Raw genomic sequence first — 22,980 nt, 5'->3', positions numbered from 1 at the left:
TGGGACAGAGAGAGACAGAGCATGAACGGGGGAGGGGCAGAGAGACAGGGAGGCACAGAATTGGAAGCAGGCTCCAGGCTCTAAGCCATGAGCCCAGAGCCTGACGCCGGGCTCGAACTCACGGACCGCGAGATCGTGACCTGGCTGAAGTCGGACGCTTAACCGACTGCGCCACCCAGGCGCCCCCACACTAATCTTTATAACTCTAAAACTTTAGTGCTATTGCCATCCATCTTTTGCAGTTGAGACTACAATCATTTGTTAAAATTTTAACGAATTAAACATTTTAAACATTCGTTAAAATCACCAAATGTTATGCAGCAAGTGACAGCTATGGTATCTGAACTGGGGTATGCCTGATCGCAGTACTGACCAATATCGTCACCAACTATGGTTTACTGAGATTTATGTCTAGACTAAGTCAAAATTCTGAAGAACAATCTCATCTCCTGCACCCTTAACTTTTCCTTCTCCTCCACACAAGTTCTTGTAGGCAGGTAGGTGTGCCGCTCCCTATACTTATCCTCTCCCACGCCCTCTGCAATCTTTCCCTTTTGCTGCTGGGAACGTTAGAGAAAGCTACTGCAGCTGGTGAGTGGGCAGGTGCAGCCACCATCTGCTCTAGGACTCCAAATGCACACAAGAACTTCGCACCCAGGACCTGGCCCAGGCACCACAGATTCCAGAATCTGCTGGGGACACGGCTAACCCCGCCCCCTCGCGGTGGCGATTGGCTGAACCATCCCTGATTGCGAGGCACGGATTAATGGAGGCGGGTGTCTCCTCTGTTAAGTTAGGGCGAGACTTCTCAAAGGAGGTGAGACCCGCGGGGGTTGTGTGAATGGGGGCTTCAGTTCTTCCTGCCCGAAGGGTCCTTGAGAAGCCTGTTTGTTTTTCCCGGCGCTTGTCTCCACCCATCCCTTTCTGTCATTGGCCAGGCCTGGTAGGCGGGTGTGTTTCCATTGGCCGGGGGGCGGTGTCTGTCCCTGGCCAGGGTGGGGGCGGGGCCTCCGCCGCGCTGAGCTTGCCCTTGTGTCTGGTGCTCTGTAGAGCTGCCGCCACCGCCGCCGCCGCCGCTGCCGCCGCCGCTGCCGCCGCCGCCGGTGCCTCTGCTGCTGCTGCAGCCGGAGCATCCGGGAGCCGCCGCCGCCGCCGCCGCTGCTGCTGCCACTAGCGCTGCTTCCACTGCTGCCACCTCCCCTCCCAGGACCCCGAGACACCCCGAGCGCGAGCGGCGGCAGCTGCTTGCTTGCTCCCCCTCTGCCCCTGCCCCTCCCTTCCGTGACCTACCCACTCCTTGCAGCCCTCGCCCGCACCTTCTCCAACACCCCGGCATCCCTGCACCACCTGCTCGGGCAGCCCGGCGGGCTCTGGGACTTGCTGTGCGCGCCGAGAAGAAAGCAAGCTCCGAACCCGTGCCTGGCTGACGGGCTGTCGCGGCTGCACCACCAGCAGGAGGAGAAGAAACTATTTCGCCCACCGAAACCCCATTCTGCGGGTGCTTCGCAGCTGCCGCTTCTGCTGCCTGCAGTCCAGGTCCGAGGGTTCGAACACCGCAGCGGCGGGGACCGTGGGTCTCGCAGGCGCCGGGAGGACACCGGCGGAGCCCTGCACTCTGGTGTCCCGCTCACCAGCATCACCTAGCCCCCTCGTTCCTTCCCCAACCCTTTAGAGAAGGGACCATGATTTGGAAACGCAGCGCCGTTCTCCGCTTCTACAGTGTCTGCGGGCTCCTGCTACAAGGTAATCCCCGCCCCGCCGCGGGGAGCATCAACTTCACGCCCATTCCCCATCATCCCCACTCCACCCCATATTTCCACTCTCCCCCTTTCAGTCCCCCAGTCCCCGGCGATTTCCACCCCCTCCCCCTACTCCCCGGTGCGGCAGGGGGCAGTGGCAGTTTGCTCCAGCCCCTCGAATCTCTAGCGCTGGCTCAGCCTTGCTTTCCCGGCAGTCAACCCCTTACGCGGCACCTTTCGCCTTTTCATTCACCTGAGCTTCCTACATCTCTCACTCTCTATCCCCGCCCGCAACACCCCCCCCCACGCCTTTTGGCTGGCAACTTGTGCCTTCTCTGAACATTATACCCTCCCACCAACCCCCACCAGCCACCTCCCACATCACGCTCCTGTCCGACCCTCTCTATCCTTGTCATCTCTCTAACCTCCCTCTTTTCGGGTCGCCTTTCTCATTCCCCTTCTTCCCACCGTCATCATATCCGTGTATCTTTAAAAAGTGAGTGAGAGCCTGGGAGCGAGCTACCGAGACGGCGAGAACAGCAGCAGCGGCAGCACCGTGTGCATTGCAATAACATCCCCGGGGGGGAAATGTGTTGTGAGACGTGTCATTCACCCAAGAAGAGAGAGGAGACAGTGTCTAGAATTTAAAAAAAAGAAGGAAAGAAAGAAATAAAGGAGAAGAAAGAAAAAGAGAGAGAAAGGACAGGAAAGGAAAAAAAGGGGGAAAATCAAGAAATTAAAAAAAAAAAAAAAGAGGGAGAGGAAGGGAAAAATTAAAAGACCCAAAGCCACTTTATCAACAAACCCGTTTTTTTATTATTCAGTTTGTGTGGTTTTCTTTTCTTTTTTTCTTTTCTTTCCTTCTTTTTTTTTTTTTTTCTTTTTCTTTAAGCAAAGAAATACATGCACCTAGGCAGTTACTTTACTGCTAAGGGATTTTCACTTGGATTCCCTACCTCACCATCCGCTCTGCTCTCTGCCGCTTCTTTTCGTAATTAATATTATCCTTTCACGTGAAATGTAAGAACCCCTGCGACCGCAGTGGAGGGAAACCGCACAAAACGGTGTTATTATGCAAATCACTGGGCTTGGATGCGGAGTGGCTAGGGAACTGGGGTGCACTTTTCCTCAGACCCTCTCTTTCGGAGGGAGGAGGGGGCTGTGTGGAATGGGAGGAGGACGCTGGTTATGAAATGAATGGCAATGTATGGAGTAGGAGTGCATGGGGAGAGTGCACTTTGGGTGGTGGTGGAGGCAGAGGCGGCATGGTAGCTAGGGCTGGGTGGGAAGGGGCTGGAAGGCGGAAAATTGTTGCTTTTAAGGAATATATAGGGATGCGGCTTGAGTGTGAGATACAGGAAGGATGGATGTGAAATGATGGTCGATAGGATTTTTAAAGCTAGGTGACTCTTGATTTCTTGATAAATCTTTGCCCACCTCTCACCCCTCTGTCATCATTTCTGTAGTTGTGGGAAAGATAAGTTGATCAAATTTATTTGTCCCTGGGTAAAAGGAATCTGGAAGTAAGACACAAGTATACCCACAGGCGTGCAAAACCCAGTCGGCCTTTGGAGGATTTAAATGAGGTCAATGAACCATCTTTCAGCAAGTTCTTGGAATGCATCCTGTCTCCTATCCTCCAGGTTATATAGACTGGGACGTATTTTATTTATGCATGTTTATGAATGTAAAAGAAGAGATAGTGGACAGAATTTTCCTGAATTAACTAACTGACCTTGCAGAAATATTTCTTACAGTATTTTGTGGTAATTTTGTGTGTTTTACGTTGGATGTAAATTTCAGATATGTCATGTGCCAGAATCCCCGAGAAAGCAGACAGCCTTCTTCCTGCTTACGCTGCCTCGTCCCATTTCCCACCGCTCACACCCTCACCCTCTCACAAGTACCCCAGGTGGCTGACACATTACTTAGGTTTCTAATCCATGCTGAAACATGCTCCTAGATACCTCACTTCACCTCTCAGTAACTTGCATTTCTCAGCTCTGAGTGTGTGTGTGTGTGTGTGTGTGTGTGTGTGTGTGTGTGAACGCGCCCGCGCGCCCGCGAGTGCGCGCGCTCGCTCCATGCCGGGGACTGGGAGTGTGATGTGGGGAAATCAGTTAATTTGGTGATTGCGATGAAAATTCGACACCGCTGGATGTGTTTTCCCTGCCAATCTGTGTGTGCTGGCCCTGGCACGTCATTGCACACACTGCTGGGCTGGTGTGAGAAGATTATTTATTATAGAGCATGTGGGCAATGGACTGCACTTGGGGGTCGCCTCCTCTCTGCCTTCAACATTTCCCGTGAATTGTCTATTCAGTGCACTGAAAAATAACTGTCTGCTGGTGTCTCATTCTCTCTCAGCCTGGGAGAGGATTTACTCTTTCTGTACCAGGGGAGATTCCATCAGCTGCATTCTCTTTTATTAAGGGCATGGGTCTCTTTTATTAAGTATGTAAACCAATTATTTAAAAAGTGCTGCTTATCACAGCAGAGGAGGGGTGGTGGTGGAAGGGGTGTGAGTATGCCAGAGAAAATGCACCACTGAACCATCAGCAGCACCAGCATCAGGTCCAAATATGTAAATAAATAAGCGTCCTATACAGCAACCAGGGAAAGAGCACCAGCCCAACAATGTCTGTGTACTTATGAGCATCTTAGATCAGGCCATATTAATACACCAAAAAAGAGAAGAGGATTTAAAGAAGAAGAAGAAAAAAAAAAAAAAAACTAGAAGGGGAGGGGGCACAAAACACCATTGGATTGTCTTCTCATGTTTATGGCTGCCTCACATTTATCAAATACTGCTCCACAGACACATCACACTTTGTTGATATTGTCAGTCCCTGCTCAAACAAATTGCTCATGCCTTCCTTGTCTTAGTCTTGGCTAAAAACATTGCTTCAGGGTTCAGGTTTATGTTTCTCCCACAACCCTACTGTTTTACTAGGACTTGGTTAGGTTGTAAAATGAAAGCTTTATTTCCTGGACACAGATTAAGTACTTAGCAGGTCTTTCCTTTCTATGTGGAGAGAAAGCAGGGTGGCTGGGGAAATAGTGAGCAACTGATTTTGGCTAGAGGGAGTCTGCTCTGCCTGCTAGTAGTTATGACTAGGCAAATACTATAGGCAGTCTACACCTTCTTATTTTAGCTTTATTAGAACTAGAGTGGTATTCTGTCACGTAAATAATATTAATCAACTTATTTACCCTTCGTATTATTATCCCCTTTCTTGTGCTATGCCTTATTTTAGACAAGAAGACTCATTTGAATATATCTTCTCTGTGTTTTACACTGTCACAAATATTTTCCTTTTTCTGGGAAGCAAAATCAACCTTTTGTCTTGTTAATATGTAGAGTTAATGAGCAGTGGTGAGAACCAAGTCAATGATAAAATAAGTTTTTTAAAAAAAGTATTAAATAGTTCTAATTCTACATCATCTACTAGTTTGCCCTCAATGGAGTCTTAGGAAATAGAAATAGATTGTTACATGGAAAATAAACATGTTTCTGACCAAAGTATAACTTGGAAGTTTACTACTTAGGTAATGAAATTTGCTTCAGTGTTAATTTATGGGGCATCCTTTCTTATTTTCCCCCATCACAGACAGAGGAAAAATCTGGGATAAGGGTAGGGAACAGTGTAGAGAAATGAATTTCTTTAGATGGAGGTGTGCAAAAGCTTGCCACCTGTAACTAAAACCTCTCTTGGTTACAGAGTAGATCCAGTTCAATTGCTAACCCTGGCTAAAGCTGTATCCCTTTCCATGCCTGAGGGGGCACTGCAAAGATGGAGACTGTCTTGCTTAGCACAAGAAAACAGTCCTAGAAAGGGCAAAAAGGAAAGGACACAATCTAACCCGAAAATAGACATGCATAGAGATTTTGTTGAGAAGTTTGTTTCCTTTTTAGAGTTAGTCTTCCAGAAAAACACATTCAACACACATACTGGGAATTTAGAGTTTTGTTTTGTTTTGTATTGTTTTGTTTTCCATGAGACATTTTGGTAAATGATTTGTTATAGCTAGAAAGAAAGACTTTCAAATTGAAGGTCAATTGGACGTACATGTTGCTTGCCTCAGTATGAGGCATGAACACCCCCCTTACATTTTTAGAAAGTATATTATAAAATACAAAATACAGTTAATAAAATACTGATACTACTTCCTAAAAGCATGTCTCTCCCATTCCTTTCCTTCTACATGTAATAACCTTTGTCTTGTCAAACTCATTTCTTACGTTGAATGTAGTTCCAGTATTCTGCCTTTTTTTTTAACAGCTAAAACCTTGAAAAGTAGAATCTGTACGTTAGAGCCAATGACTATGATTTAAATAGTCAAACCCCAGACACTTAGTGATTAAGGAAATCTGCCTACAAGTATGAGTAGTTTCTGGACTAATGTTCTATCAAGATATGGAAGCCTACTTCATCATCTTTTCCCCATTTCTACAACTATTAAAACTGTGGAAGCATAATACAACAAAAGTAAGCATTAGTTGAGAGGCCTCTTTCTGCCTTCTCCACTAGAAGATCAGATACTTGAGAACTATTTGCCCCACATTTAAATAGTGAGATGCTTTTTTTTTTTTTTTTAAGAAAAAAGTTCCTGAATCATTTAAAGATCAAATGGAAGTGCAAAAATGCTGGAAGAGATCTGAATCAAGCATTTTAAGGTGGCCCAAAATCAACACCAAATAATATCAATTTTCTTTTTAAAATAAGGTATCTATGGGGTATCAGATAATTGAGAAAAGTAAGATTTATTTATTATGAAGGATTTCGGGTACATTAATAATATAAATGGACCTATCATATTGATGTTTTATTTGATCATGCTGACATGCGTTCCATGAGATTTATTAAGAAAGAGCCCTCATTTTAATAGGTTGGTTAAACATCCTTGGCAAAATCACCCATTGTGTAACAGCTGGCTGAGTAGGTTGAGGAGACAGTGAGAAGGAAAATCACAAACCAAGGAAACTGAAGTTAGAGTTCTTTGTGGAGTTGGCAGATCTTGGTTTGTATACCCTCCTAAGACAGCTCTAGTGCCCAATGATTATTAAACTTAAGCTTCCTGAGGGCAAACCCTGTACCTTTGTTATCTGTGCAATCTTCTTATTCTCAATTTAGTAGATGCATAATAAATATAGTATTAGATTAAAATACTAGGTATGTCCAAATTAGTTCCGATGGAATTAAATAGTTTCTTGTCTTCATAATCTATCAGCACTTAAACTTTGTTCAATAATGCCACAAGAGTTAATGTTAATATTTTGTAAGCTGTTTTGGTTTAGGAAACAGTTTTCCTATAGAAGAGTATATAGTGATAGCTCTTGATATACATCTTTAAATGAATACAATCTGATCAGTTGTTCTTGCCATGACATTTTCCTACCCATTTTTTTTCTTTTCCTTGATTATAAATCCCCGATATTTTGCATTAGATCAGATCACCAACTCATTTCATGAAAAAAAAAAAAAAATGAAAGGCAAGATTTAAATTCACTGATTTAACCTAAAATATTTAAAAGGACAAGTTCATTGCCAACATTTTATTTGAAAATGTCAAGCATTTTTGGAGTGTAGTTCTGTAGTATCAAAGAAAGGCATCTCTGCAAATTCCTTGTATAAAGAGGTGGGTGAGGATTAACCTAGAGCTGTGGCAGCTGAAGCCCCCTGCTGTGTGATGATGCAAATGGCATCTCAGGCCTAATGTGCTCTGCAGCGGCAGGCGAACACACAGGAAAGCAGTCATGTGGCATGAGTGAAATGGGAAGTCTTTTCTTAGCTTCTGGTAGTCACAAACCATCCTTCAGTTTTCCATAACCAGACATAACCCAGGGTATTTCTAATCACGTGAGCTCGTGACAAAGAATAAGAAAAAAATACATATTTTATTTAGAGATTAATCTAATAAATAAATCCTAATAAAATTATCAATGTTCTCATCAGATAAATTGTGGATATTTTATTTTCTTGCAAACTATCAGGGACACAGGCCAGTTTAGTGAAGATGATAGCAAAGTTAAAAATAGGATTTCTATGCAGTTGGTTGTATGTGTTGGACATAATAAACATTAGACTAGGAAATATTCTGTTATCTTTCTCTTCTTTTAGTGAGTAAGGGGTCAGTCCCTTGTTGTGGTTTTGGGGTTATTATTATTATTATTACTATTTTATTATTATTATTTTATTATTTCATGTATTTCATATGCATTTCATGTATTCTGAGAATACAGTAGTTTTAAAAGAAATAGAAATTAACTGTTCAGTGTCTGTTCATGTAGTTTAGTACCATGAAGTGGAATTTGTGGTAACATAAAATCAGTAGAGAATATTTCCTCTTGGAACAATATTATTTATCACAGGCAACAACAGCAAATAGATCCCTTAATAAAAGTAATACTTCTAGAACAGTTGTTATGGGCAGCCTATCAGGGAGGCATATCAGATAACAGAAACTAATGTAGCTGTGTTTATTTTTATCCCGTTTGTTAGAAAACAAAATAATTGAACATATTATGCATATTTTCATTCAAGATATGAGCCCAGTTGGTTCTGTTAACATGCTCAGTGGGTTTCTTTAAACAGATATAAAATTATTATCATATTAGAAGTATATAGTATGTTTAAAAATTAGGAAAGTAAATATTCTGCTTAATTAGGTATCAGTTAAATATTAATGTCAAAATCAGAGGTGTAATTATTGAGAAAGGAAATATTCCTCAATCATTTATCTCTCTATATACACATATATACAAGTTTAAAGTGCACAGTTATTTTTAGGACTGAAGGGTATCTTTATAATTTTGTAAGTAATCAGACTTTGGGGTTCTCAGGGATGATGTGTGAGGAAAAGGCAAGAGTTTATTTTGTTTGCACTCAATTACTTTCCTTTACCCTTTTCAGGAAGGTTAAAAAGTATATTTTTGAACAAATTTTCTTAGTGTTTAACAATGATTAACATTTCCACTTAAAAATACACAAGCAAGATTTACAATTTCTGAATTTGCAGTAGAGCTGAGCATCTATTCTGAATCTTCTTTTGTGCTTACGAAACTGAGTGATGAGACCCTATGGCTACCTGAATAGACACAGAGCTGAGGTTGTAAGGAGATCTGCCTTGGAGAAAGCTGGCTATTAATTATTCACATTCTATTTTAGAGGTCTTTGAAGTAAATATTAAGACAGTCATTATTCAACATTGGGGATAACTCTTTCTAAGTCAGCAAATAGTTTTTACTTGAATTTTTAAATTATCTTTCAGCGATTTGGAAGCTGAAGGGGAAGTGCCTGTTTAGTCCTAAACAGTTATTCTGGGGGCTAGATACTGACGTCATTAGGAATTGTTTAGGAAATAAAAATAAAGAATCATTTGCATTGAGGAACATAAAATCTTAAAGCTAAGAATGATCAAATAGTGCTAATCATTTCACACGAGAAAACAATAGTCTTTTATTGGTCAAATTGATCCCCTAATAATTTTATTGTGTTTGATGATGGTTTATTTACTGTAACGGTGCATTCATTGTCTATCTAAAGTCATCTTTGGAAGTGGAGTGAGAAAGCACCTTTCCGGACAAGGATGTTCTGCCAAGTGCTAAGTGTATAGCTGTTCTATTGATTCCGTGTAATTTATAAAACCAATTAATTTGTTCTTATAAAGAAATATTTTTGGCTTCTTTGCCAAAAGTGTTTGCCTTTAAAAATCCAAGTGACTCCCATAAGGTTTACTTAAATGCCCAGAACTAAAATTTATAGTGTGTAAAATATGTTTTTACTTTCTTAATGAATTTGTGTTTTACACGAACCCCCCGAGAGAAAATGCCCATGACACCTCTATTTTCCATTCATTTTCATACCTTATATGCCTCCTGCTTTCCAATCTTAAGGAGTATACTTAGGTTGAAATGAGAGATGATTAGAACATTCGTACTTAAAAGCAAATAAAAAAATGTACGATAAGCTTATTAATTGTCATTCCTTTACTGCTATCTATTTTATGTGTTGAAGTCTGACTAGTAACTCAGCTTCCTTTACACTCTCCAGGTATATAATATCCCTCCAATCCCGAACATGCTACCAACCTGAAAGACCTATTAAAAGTAATTAACGGGGAATAAAGAATGGTTAAAGAAAGGGGGTTTTGCTAAAGCCTGTATATTGGATACGTACAGATTGGGTGATTTTCCTTTCAACCTTCAATGTTTTAGCAAGGATAAAACACATACTGTGTGCTTTTACTTGTTTTTGTTATTGCTATTACTGCATTTTGTGAGAGTTCAACCTCCTTAGCTTCATAATAAAAATGGCAAAAGAAGAAGGAAGGAATGTGAGTCAGCCAGCCAAACACACACAGAAACGCCTGGCAAAGCTGACTAAATTAGCATATGCTAGGCTGAGTATTTCCCTCTGTTGTTACATAATCCCTTTCTAACACGAAATCAGTTCTCATACTTAACCCTTTCAGGAGGTTTGGAATTCTCCTACGGTTATATTTTCATTTTGCATTATTTATTTTCTCACGAATTGTGTAAATCATCCATTGAGGGCTTTTATGTCAAGTTCTTTTTCCCCCCTCTTCAGTCTTTCTGTATACAAATGTTCCATTCTGTGCCCAACTTCAGGATTCAAGAATCAACTTTTCTATAGCTTTCACTGAGAGGATCTAATTAGCATTTTAGGCTCTCTTTGCTCATGTGCAGCTTTCTTTAGAAAATGTATTAGTTCTATGAGGTTCCCCTAAGGATTCATAATACTCTAGTTTGTTACATGTACTGTGATATTCAGTGTGCCTTAATTATGCACGTGTCCTCATTTCAAAGCCTTTTCAGGGATCATGTGGGATAGAACAGGGGCCTGGCTGTAAGTTCACTGTCATGTATTAATGTGTAGGTGGTATTCAGAGAAGGATGTTTCTGAAGGCAATTATATATCTATGACTCCAGTATAGCAAGCTGTTACATTCTACGCTTACTAGTTACCCTGCCAAGGCAGAATGAAATTCACCATTGTGATACATAATACAGTATCTGTTATTTCTAAATAGTTCTTTGCCCTGGGAATGAAATAAAATAATGAGTGAAAATGTGTATCCCTTATCTTGAATAGGGATTGTTCCTTTCACTCTCTTAAAAACAAGAATCAAAAAATGTTCCTAAATCAATACTCTATTCCCTAACTATCCTATTAACACATTTACTATGGTGGGATCTTGAAGTTATACTGGTTATTATTTGAAGCTATAGATTTTTAGATAATATTAATTGCCTGCAATCGCATGGGCTCCCAAATGTCGGTGCACTGCCAAATCTGAGACATGATTTTTTCAGTTTTTGCTTTGGATGTAATTTGGACAACTGTGAAAGTGTATAGGGACATTGAACTAAACACACACACACACACACACACACACACACACAGAGAAAGAGAGAGAGAGAGAAGTACGAGAGAGAGAGAGAGAGAGAGAGAGAGAGAAGCACAGTTTTTTAAATAACTTCATTTGTAGAGGGATGATTATAAGAACTGACTTATTTAGTACATGTCACCATTTATAAGGAGAATATTTTCTACATTGCATGAGTTTGAGAATGTACCTATTTTAATTGTACCCTTTGAGTTGTATTCCTCTATGTATGATATCATCAGAAAATTTGAGTTTAATTTCTAAATACACTCTTTTCTTTTATTTATGCCTGTTGCAAAAAAAAAATTTTGTAAGTTAATATATACTAACAAGTAACCAATTTTTGTTTTGTTATTTTACACAACTGCATATTTGTAGCCATATTATTATTAATGATAGCTTAAAAATATTATTCTCTGGGAACCCACTGGAATTTTTTATTATGAATTTTTTTTTACCAAAATCTGATGTGTTTAAGTAAACAAAAGAAGGCCATCTGTCCATTATTATTTGAAATTTTATGTCTTCTTATTGCATGAGAGAACTAAGCATTTTATTTTGTCTATGCTATGATCTATATAAACCCTTTGTATATTTTTATTATAGCATTTTGAATGTTTGGTATTAATTTATCTGTCTGCTCTAGTGGACTATAATCCCCTAGAGTACAGGGTCTCAGTCTTCATTTTGTTTCAAGTGCCTAATCTAAGGTCTGGTCTGTGTCTTTTCTTAAATGTTTTCATCCCACTGATTGATTATTTCTCTTCCAATCCATTTAATCTTGACACATCACTTTAATTGGATCCAAATAATATTTAAGTATTTATGCTATAACTGCCAAAATGCCAATACAGTACTCTGAATAGAATAAATATTTGCAATGAATTTTCATTTGTATTTAATGTACAGGGAGAAGACAAAAATGGATACTAAGAAACACACACAATTCTAAATAATGACATACTTCACAAAAATATGGGATCATTACTTTCAGTTAGGGTAAGCAGTTCAATTTTTCACTGAAAACATTTGTCTCATAGCTTTGAATCTTTCTTATTTCTCTGGGCATCATAACTCCTCGTCTTTTTTCACCTACTAAAGATTTCTATCCCTAGCCCCCCAAATATTCCTCATGATGACTTTAGGTAAACATGAGGCAAATCATCTTATTGTTCTACTTAGAGTAGCTGGTATTTCCGGATAAATGTATAAACAAAGAGGAATTACAAATTGACCTTGATCTGCCAGATTATCAGTGGGGACTGACCTGCTTTTGTTATTGCCAAGCTGGAGAGTAGACATTCTCTGAGTAGTCTCTGAAGTACAGACTCAGGGTGCATTTTTCTCTCAGTTTAACTGGGGGAGATTACACCTGTTTTATTTAAAACGCCTTCCAAAGAAAATCCTAAATAGTGTGTGTGTGTGTGTGTGTGTGTGTGTGTGTGTGTGTGTGTGTGTGTATTTTAATGCTTAGTCATACTTCTGCAATTGAGGACACATGTTTGCTGTGGTTGAATTTGATTTATTTCCCTTTTAGCATTTTGAAAGACAGTGGGAGGTAGGATGAGAATATTAACTGCTTTTTGAAGAGAATTTAAATATAGTTACTGGGAGCTGAACACCAAGGGAGAAAAGACTTTCTACAATTTGCAGTGACTCTATTTCCACATAAAGTATCTTAAGAATGCTTTTTCTTACAAGTCCCAGTGAAATGTAGCTTTTCTTAAGTCACATAGTTTTTTTTTTCAAATTTAAAAAATCAATTTCTCTGATGTCTTTTGGATGTTTGGCTGTTTAATGACTTTGGATATCTGAAAAGATATGATTAACTAGGCTAACTTAAGATTTACCTTACTACAGGTGCTGAAATCACTGTATCATCGTCATGTAGAAATGCACATTCAGTAAATAAATATCCAAAGTAGACTAAACTAGTTCAATTTATTAAGTGTTATTGCCACTTTATGGAGTTGATATCAAGAATTATATTCTCCCATAGCTACTGTTACTACCTAAAATCTTTATGTTAAAACGTGACTGTCAGTATAATGCAAGAGCTGTAAAAGAATAACCTTCTTAGCATGGCTTCTGTTAAACCCTTGCTGATTGACTTTCCAGAGCCTAGTGAATAAAAGGGAATGTAGGTTGGGAAGCAGTTTTGGTTGACTATTTTTATTCACTGTTATGATGAAAAAATATTTTAATATGTTACTGAAATTTCATTATATTGAGAATATTCTTATGAATCCATTTAGAAGCTACATATTGTAATTTTTTATGTGTAACCACTTAGTATCTGAAAAACTGGAAACATGAGAAAGAGTTACACCTTCATATTTCTCAACAGTGTTAGCCATAATGATCACTGAAAGTGAACTTTTTAGTTTGATTTAATAAGGAAAGCATTTCAGACCAACATTTTTGCCCAGAGTCACCAAATAATTATTAAAAAAAAATTTAATGTTTATTTATTTTTGAGATAGAGACAGAGCACGAGAGGGGGAGGGACAGAGAGAGAGGGAGACACAGAATCTGAGGCAGGCTCCAGGCTCTGAGCTGTCAGCACAGAGCCCAATGCGGAGCTCGAACCCACAAACCGTGAGATCGTGACCTGAGCCAAAGTCATAACCTTAACTGAATGAGCCACCCAGGCACCCCCAGAGTCACCAAACTAAAAACTATGTCCATTATATCCTTCAAAAGAATACTGCGCAGAATGTATTCTCTTTATAGAAAGATTTGATGCTAACTAACATGAAAAAGCAGTGTGTGTTGAGTAACATTTACAAATATATTTTTAAAGGTCAAGTAAAATTTATAGAGGATAGTTTCATGTCCGCTGACTCACTTTTTTTTTTTAACATAGAAATGCTACAGGTTAGGTAAGACTAATGGTATTTTGCAACTTCCATTCTCTGTACCCTTTCACTTTTATGGAATAGCTAAGATAAAGGTATTGATGCAGGGATAAGTTCACAGTTTTTTAGAGATCTGGTAGAGATCATTAAAGTCAGATTTCCTTTACATCTTTGTTTTGCTTTACCCAATTTTATTGGCTATACAAGTACAGACTACTAACAAAGCAGAACAGGCTATCCTTGAAGGATAACACAGCATAGAGGTATATTTTGTAATAAACAACTATGTTTGATGGATGGGTGTGGACAAGTTGGGAAGACGTTCTTTTTGTCACTTAATGGTGGTCTTATTATAAGCTAACAGTAAAGTTGATATTTCCTCCTAAGACTTAATTCATATCGTTTTTGCATACCAAATGGAGAATGGGAGTAACTTGGTGAATAGAGGAAGAGGCAATAATATAAACCCCTGATCCTTGAGTGGAATGTAGGCAGCAGCCATGCCAAACTACTGTTAGTGTCGAAGCATTAGTGAGGCTGGCCTGGTGGGTGGATGTCTTTTCTTTTGTAGTGAGAGTTCTCTATTCTATAGAGGGAGGTGATATCATTGGACTAATTCAGACTTTGATTTTTGGAAGTGCCCTGCAGCAGTAAGACATAATGGTAGGAATCAAAAGACCTAAGTTCTCATTAAGCCATGCCACTATTTTAGAGACCTTGAGCAAGTTACTTTGGCAGCTTAGTTTCTCCTATAGACTGAGAAATTGGAACCACATCCATTCTTTGATGATGTGTTGTAGAAGAATGTTATGGATGATTGAGAACTGCAGAAATGGCATTTTTCTTTTCACTTTTCACCTGATGATAATTTGTAACACATTGTAGCATTAACTATGTGCTCATAAAACACCTTTACTAAAATTTAATTTTTATATCTATACATGCATTACTCAATATTTAAAGATTTTCACACATGTAAAGTGGTTTTTTTTTTTTTACTCTAATACGTGTGTCTATACAAATTTCAGAGTCTTCTATTTCTGTCAATGAATTTTATAAATTAATTTGTGGCCATCAGCCTGAGCTTGAGTCATACATTCTTTTTTCATGAAATTACATCAGTAGATCAACTTTGAAAATTAGTGAATTGTTGCCATTAGCCATTTTCATTATTAGAGAATAGACTTTAGATTTTGAATTAAATTTTGGTTTTTTGTATGTGTGCACTTAATGCATGCATGTGTAAATTTTTATAATTGTTTCCTTCTTAATCATTTTCTTCTTCATAGCCTTTGGTTTTCTTAAACATAACTTCCTCATCCACTGATTTGTTTTTCAACAAATACCTACTTGAAGGCAGTTTTATAAATGCTGGATTTGCAAGTGAAGAAGGTGGGAGTGGTTTCTGCCCTCATGGAGCTTATAGTCTACTAGCTGAGACATGGGATAAACAAATAAAAATATGTAAAACCCTATCTTTTTTTCTGAAATAAAAATTCCGTGTTTATAGTAATATGTGTTCAATAGCTACACAGTGCGGCTATATCAATGAAGATATGACATCACTGATTTAACAGCATTACTATAAACCTCACTGAGCTTTTAACATTTTTTTATTTAAGGTTAGGTTAAAGAGCTCTCATTTCCTCCAATCGTTTATCCTGAAAACATTCTCAGTATGATTCCAGTGTCTTTCTTTTTTTTATTAATACAAGTTGAAAGAAGCCGATGAGTGAACAAGAAATATTCAAGCATGCTCTATTCTAACTGATTTGTTCAAGAGGATGATTCATTTAATTTCATAAAGGCTCAGCGGGCCAGAACAGTAGATGACCAGGTCAGCAGAGGGAATGTAGGGGAGAAGAGGTCTGTGAGAAGGATCTATGTAACAAGCAACAATATTTAGTTTTTTAGAGCTGAAGTTCTGCTTGAGCAATTCTGATGTTACCAGCGACAGTCATTTAAAGAGCTGCTGATGCCTCAGGGAAAACATTTTTAAAGTGTCCTATCTAGAAACAATGTTCCTTGTACTGTGTCATATATATTAAAACTCCATCCCTTGCTTATATTACAATACTACATTCTGCCTGATTAAAACCTGTGCTACTATAATATGGGTTTCTTGAGACTGCCGATTAAATGTTATTGTTGAAATCTTTCCTCCTGCTCACACTGCTCTGAATATGATTGAAATAGGAATCACCTGGTAAACAAAACTGGAGAACAGATGAGAATGCATTTAAAAACTTTAAAAATAAAATGAATTTTATATAAAATTATGTACAATTTTAGAATATATAAAATCATATACATGGGTTACAAATATTCTTGATATCTTTATATTATTTCTTATAGAATTTAGCTCTGACTAATGACCTCAACATGCAAATGATGTCATATTCCTAACAAATTGTATGGCATTTTCTAATATTATTATTAATTGCCCATTGCTGTCCCTGAAGTAGATGATATATGTCTTGTAGTAGATAGTGTAAAAAATTTTTTTTTAAATATATACATTGGGGATTATAATGGTGGTGGTCAAGCATGTACAGTTATTCTATTTAGAGATTTATTTATCTGTATTACAGAAAACAATACAATGCACAGCTAAAAAAAAAAAAAACCAGCTTAACCATTATCTTTAATTTTCCTTTTTTTTTTTCTTTTAAAGGAAACTTTAAAATTAAAGCAATTCAAGTAAATGCTCTATTGCAGGTGATAATTTTCAGGAACGTAGTTTTATCTTAAATGATTTATTTTGAAAATACATTCAGTTCTCCAAAGTAAGTCAGAGATGCATGCTTATTTGGAAGCTTTTCTATAGAGAACTAGGTGGTGCTGTTCTGTCATCTTTGTGTCTTAGTGACTTCTTTGGTCCTATTCTTGATTCATTAAACACTTTCATACAATGGTAAGTGCATTAGGTAAGATATAGTCTCCTTGTAGCATTAATTTTTATTAACCAAGTTTACATAGACCTTACATGTTTGCTTTCAGTAGTTTTTTCATACCATAGAAAAAACTTTCTTCCTAAGCAGTAACATTTATCATAGTTTACAAGTTCTTTCTTTCTTTAGGATTTAAGATAATCTGAAATCATCAGATATTTGTTATTAAGTGTTTTAAAAAATGTGGCCCTTGGATATTTTATTTGCCAAAGTTCTTACTATTAATTGATTTGGAATTTAAAGCGATGACATTTTTGTACCCTTTGAGTTGATTTAAAGTAAAAATGCCATAAATATATATAAGTTCAAGGAAAACACTTTTATTATTTGAAATACTAAACATTGAATTAAGCCTTTAAACAAAAGAAATAAGAAAACTTCCCTTGAAAAGAAATTGTTTGCTTAATTTACTTCTTTGTAAGAAAACTGACCTCAATTAGGCTGTCAGTTAATCTTTTCATGTTTCAAGATATCATTAAGTTAATTGTGCCTCTCAGTGATCTTGTGGTACCCAATAGTCAGAAATAAAATAACACACTTACTTAAACCTAATTAACAAAAAAGTTACTCCACTGCCCATGTATACTTAGGACACTGGTATATCTGAGGTGTATTTTCTTGATAAGAGTTATATAGCTCTTTTCAGATACATTTAGGTTTAGGAAATGCAGATAAGAGAAAACTGAAAAGAATTACAACTTTTTTGCATCAGAAATCTTCTCACGCTATATACAAGGAAATTCAACTTATGTTTCTTAATGACTTTACAATGCCTTTGGGAAAAAGTATATCATATCATTTATTATCCAATGAAAATATGGACGTAAAATAAAGATGAAGTACTTCAAGAGTTCTACTCATGTGACTCCTTGTGGAATCACAGTCGTATCATGCTGACAGGACAAAAGTAATTTCTATTCTTCTTTATTTCTGATATAACAAATCCTTCTTGGGTGCTATTTATGTCATAAAACGTTTAAATTTTACCCTAATAGAAAAGTGAATGTTATTTAGAAAACTCTTTGTGTTTTCTGTTATCTCACAAATCTTATCTGTGGAAGACAGAATCAATATGGAATTTCAGAATTGTTCCATGGCATGCCATCTTACAATGAAGAGATAATCTCTGAGATGAACATCTTCTAGGCCAATAAACCTAAGTGAAAGTGCTCTTAGATTTCTGTACTCATGTCTGACCTTCGGGCCTCATGAAATAAAATGGAAGTCACAAGTATTAAGATGAATGCCAGTCATTGAATCCTTGTCAAGTAAGAATTCAGAATGAGGGAACTGTATTCAGAAATTGGGATTATTCATTCACACAGAATGTCGTGATTATCTATTAAATTTTCTAAGAAAGCTTAGCCAACTTTCCTTAAAATGTGAAGAAACCTAATAATAAGTAGATAAAAAATTTAAGATTATATAAAATGTCAGTATTTATGTTTTTGGTTTTAATTATTTGTATTATAATAAATACCATCTAGCTTTTAGATACTATCATCATGAAAGTAAAACTTAGACTAGAAAAATAAATTATGAAATAGTCATAGATTTGCCATATTTACATGCTCAAAATTATGCAGTGTTTTTATGATAATGAATATCCACTTTTTGATCACTGACATTCTGGCAGCAATATTCAATTTTAACATGTTAGATACTAGATTTACAGTATAGAAAATTAAATGACACTGTCATCAGACCCAAAGCTTTTTAGATAGCCTATTTTTTAAATATACCACACTTCAAATAAAGCATGATATTTGGTAAAAATATCTAAATCCTAAGTGAAGATATTTCAAAATTATTTTCCTTCCAGAATATAGAAAGTATAGTTTATTTTACTGTATTTCTTAAATATAAAAAATACAAAAATGTATATTATAATTTTGGTGACTGCTTATTGTTTTAGAAGTAAAATCAGAAGAGAAGAGACTTACACATTTCTGGCAATATGCTTTCTCCTTGGACTGGAGCTCCAAAATTAACACCAAAACTACTCCTTGCATTTTTCATAATTTCTTGTGGTCATTATTTCTTGGAGAGCTAATATTAGAAAAAGAGGCTTTCTTTACAATTATTTTTGATGATGGTTAATCTCAGGCAATGTAGCATAAGCCATTGATTATTAGTAACCAGTGACAGCGAACAGATTACTTGGCATGTCATTTTTTTTTTTTTTCCGAAGAGCCTCATCTTTCCAAATGCTCCTTTAGAAACTTCTGTAGAGGTTTCTTTTCATCTTGCCACATTTTATCACTGATGAAAGATTTATATCTCATGGATCTAAAGGTGTTTTTCACTTTAAAAGGTAGACTGAAGAAAAACAACAACAATAAGTACGGGATTTCTGGATTTATTTTGATATCAGAGTGGGAAAGCAGAATAGGTGGAAAAGAGATAATTATAAGAATAAAAGCAACCGTATAGTGGAAAGGGTGGATGTAGATCTTTCATACCTTAAGCATATTTTTCTTTCAAATAGAATCTCCAAATGAGGCTAGATATAAAGCTATAGTTAATATCAACAAATTAAATTGTTATGGACCCAATGGATACAGACATCCTACGTGATGAAAGAGATTAGAACAGAACTAAGTAAGAATTTTGGATGCATCAAGTCCAGAACCTAACTGTAGTGGGATAATACAGGTAATGAAAAATTCTAATACTGTAACAGGTAGGTATAATTGATATTAACCACATATGATTGAAAACAACACAGTGAATAACCTTTGGGGAAAATATCTTACCACAAACTTAATACACTCTCATGTACAACTTATAACAAACTGAGAACTTTCTAAATATATCTCCCCTAGTTGGCTTTGTGTCAACATCTAGTATATCTTAATTAATACTCTAGTCTTATCATGTTGGTATTAATATGACTGGAAGTGACGGAATACAACAATTAGAAAGTATTTGTGTCTTGCAGGTCAGGCCCAGGAGAAGCTCTTCCTAGGGTAGCTCTACAGTTTAAAAATTGTCAACTTTTCAAAAAGTATTTTATTAGTGGCTACATACGTTCAGAGGTGAAACTGGGAAAAACATGACAACAGAATAGTTCTTAAAAACAAAACAATTGTGGCGCCTGGGTGGCTCAGTCGGTTAGGTTTTTGACTTTGGCTCAGGTCATGATCTCAGTTTGTGAGTTCGAGCCCCATGTTGAGCTCTATGCTGACAGCTTAGAGTCTGGAGCGTGCTTCAGATTCTGTGTCTCTCTCTCCTTCTCTATCTCTACCCCTCCCCAACTAGTGCTTGCTCTCTCTTTCTCCTTCAATCAAAAATAGTTAAAAAAATAAAAAAAAAAAAACCAGAACAATGGTTTAAGTATTGGTTTGTTTTCATGAAATACTGACCTCAAAACAAAACAAAACTTACAAAAGCAGTCTCTACATTTAATTCCTAATATGTCAATCAGCAGGTGTTCTAAAGGGACAACTGTTTATTTCAAACTAAGATCTTTAAAATGGGAGAGAACTTGAGATTTTAGGGAGCTACCTTTACTTATCCAAATCTCTAAAATAAAATAAAAACTTTGGAAGAGAATAAAGTCACTTAGAAAAAATATTATCTTCTCATTTTATTTAAACAAACAAAAATGGTGTAAATTACAGAGTTATGATAAGCACTTAGAAATGAAACAGTTGTATTTGGTGATCAAAACATCAAGAAATTAATCTATGTGTGCCAGTACTATAAAGTAGTCCCCTTGACATTATCTAAGACAGTAGCATCACTATCAGAAATTATCTTATTGTCTTAGTGTTTATATATTCTTCCTTTTCCATATAGACACTAAACTCTGTGAATACAGGAACATTGTTTAGAATACTCTCTGTCATTCAGTTGTTCATAATTTTTTTGTGCATGAACTGGTTATGATGGTCTTGATTTGCTTTTTAAATCAAAGACTATTTTTAGCAATTTTCTATGGTGAACAGAAACCAAATTAACAGCTGTACTTCAAATATACCTAGTTAAGATGAGTTATAATTTAGTAGCACTCTCTAAGTCCTTTTTTAAAACATATCATGTTCCATCTTTGATTATAGATTATTACTTATTTAAGAATGTTTGTAATTATGTTTTGTTTAGACTTGAAATAAAGCACAATACTGCTGTTGCTCATTTAAAACAATGAAGGAACATAGAGTAGGGTTAATTTACTTGCTAAAATGTTGTAAGAACATTTTTAAAAGTATCAATATATTGCCCATTTTAGCTGTTTATCATTGCAAGTTCAGTGTGTGTGTGTGTGTGTGTGTGTGTGTGTGTGTGTGCACATGTGTATTCTTTATATCACAAGTTTGTCTGAAGTCATGGGATTATAACTGCATTATGCGAAAAAAATAAAACCAAAGGTTATAACAGGCCATAGGGGAAATTCTGCATAAGGAACTTGTTATAGCAAAATTGGATGAAAGTTTAAAATAAGACCTGCTGTACTTTAGATTTAAACATGATCTCATTTCACCCTATTTAAATCTTATTTCAGAGGCAGCATAGTGTAAATGGAAAGTACAAGGGATAGAGCATCAAGAATTGAATTTTGGATGATGACTGGGCCACTGGCTCTCTCCATCACCTGGGGAAACAGCTCATCTGTCTAATGGTCAGCTATTCAGAGGGTGTTAGACTTGGATCACTTCCAAGGTCTTTTTTCAACTTGAATACTGACCAATTCAGCAGTTGAAACAAATGGCTACACTTTGCAAAGGTTAGGATATGATTATGTCTGTATCATTAAATGAAAGCTTTAATTAAGCAAAAGTGTTATAAAATGATGAAAGAAATTACTAGTTTGTTTATAACGTTCTGCTGATATATAATGTGGTTTTAAAATGCATGTACATTGGGCGCCTGTGTGGCTCAGTTGGTTAAGCGTCCGACTTCAGCTCAGGTCATGATCTCACAGTCCGCAAGTTCAAGCCCAGCTTCAGATTCTGTGTCTCCCTCCATCTGCCCCCACCCTGCCTGCACTGTCTCTCCCTCTCAAAAATAAATAAACATTAAAAAAATCTAAAATGCATGTGCATTGTATGTTTACATGTTCATATATTTATTGACATTTTGGCATATTATGGATATATAAGTATATAGCCAATAAACCTGTTATATAATTTCATTTGTTTTAAAAATGCATGTGCATGTATAGATCATCCATTGCATTGTGACTTTTCACCCTGTTCTCTATAAAGAGAGACATGTAGAACTAGAAGAGGGATCACTGAAGAAATATTCATTTATAATACACTTCTAAGAAAAACTTTAATCTATTAGAAATTATCAGGCTTAGATGGAGAAACGAAGCTCAGTCATTCCAGGACTTCAATAAATGAAAATGATTTTACACTAAGTGACATAAATAATTGTTTTTTATATTCATTAAGGCTCAAAACAAAGACAATGTTCTTAAACTACTCTTAGAGCACTTTAGACTTTAATTAAGAAATAATTTCCAGGAAGGAAGACTAGACTTTAGAATGGAAAGTGGTGAAATACTTTCTTGGTGTCTAAAAGGATAAATGCATTTTTCATCTTTATTGGATGAGTTAAAAGTGTGCTCTCTTAAAGATAAAGTAGGAGAATTGAAGGGCCTCAAATCATGAGATAGCTCTTCATGAAACTGGTTTGCACAAGTTGTAACTCATCCAAAATTTCACTTTTATCAAATAGAATTTGTTCTTAAGAAAGCCAAATGCTTGTTATTTCCTTTGTAAGTATGTCATTAAATAAAGGTTGTATTGATTAACTTAGAGAGGATTTCATAATAACCTCTAATCATAATCGTACAAAGAGTTAAATTCCCTTCATTACGGAGCAAGGCAAATGCAGAGTGTTTATAGGCGATCGAGAAGGTCAGTACTCAGACTAATTCACCGACAGCCCCAGATGCCTGGTTAAGCTGCCAACACAGTTGCTTTCCGAGTCTGCCAGAAAGTCAGCTGCAGCTGCAGGGAACATTCTTTTTTTTTTTTTTTTCCCACCCATTGCTAAGCCTGTGGATTTTAC

General features: G+C 36.8%; 1 protein-coding gene across 1 annotated transcript in view; it reads left to right on the top strand.

Annotated features, from left to right (window-relative positions):
• Positions 1-1,693: 1,693 nt before the first annotated feature.
• Positions 1,694-22,980, top strand: part of CADM2 (cell adhesion molecule 2) — a 1,081,856-nt gene continuing 1,060,569 nt past the window's right edge. Inside the window, exon 1 of the mRNA XM_030329992.1 lies at positions 1,694-1,743. The gene's annotated coding sequence lies outside the window, so the exon portion shown is untranslated. The remainder of the gene's footprint in view (positions 1,744-22,980) is intronic.

This window comes from Lynx canadensis, chromosome C2 (genome assembly GCF_007474595.2).
Source record: "Lynx canadensis isolate LIC74 chromosome C2, mLynCan4.pri.v2, whole genome shotgun sequence".
Lineage (NCBI taxonomy): Eukaryota > Metazoa > Chordata > Mammalia > Carnivora > Felidae > Lynx > Lynx canadensis.
This window is presented reverse-complemented; position numbering and strand designations above follow the sequence as displayed.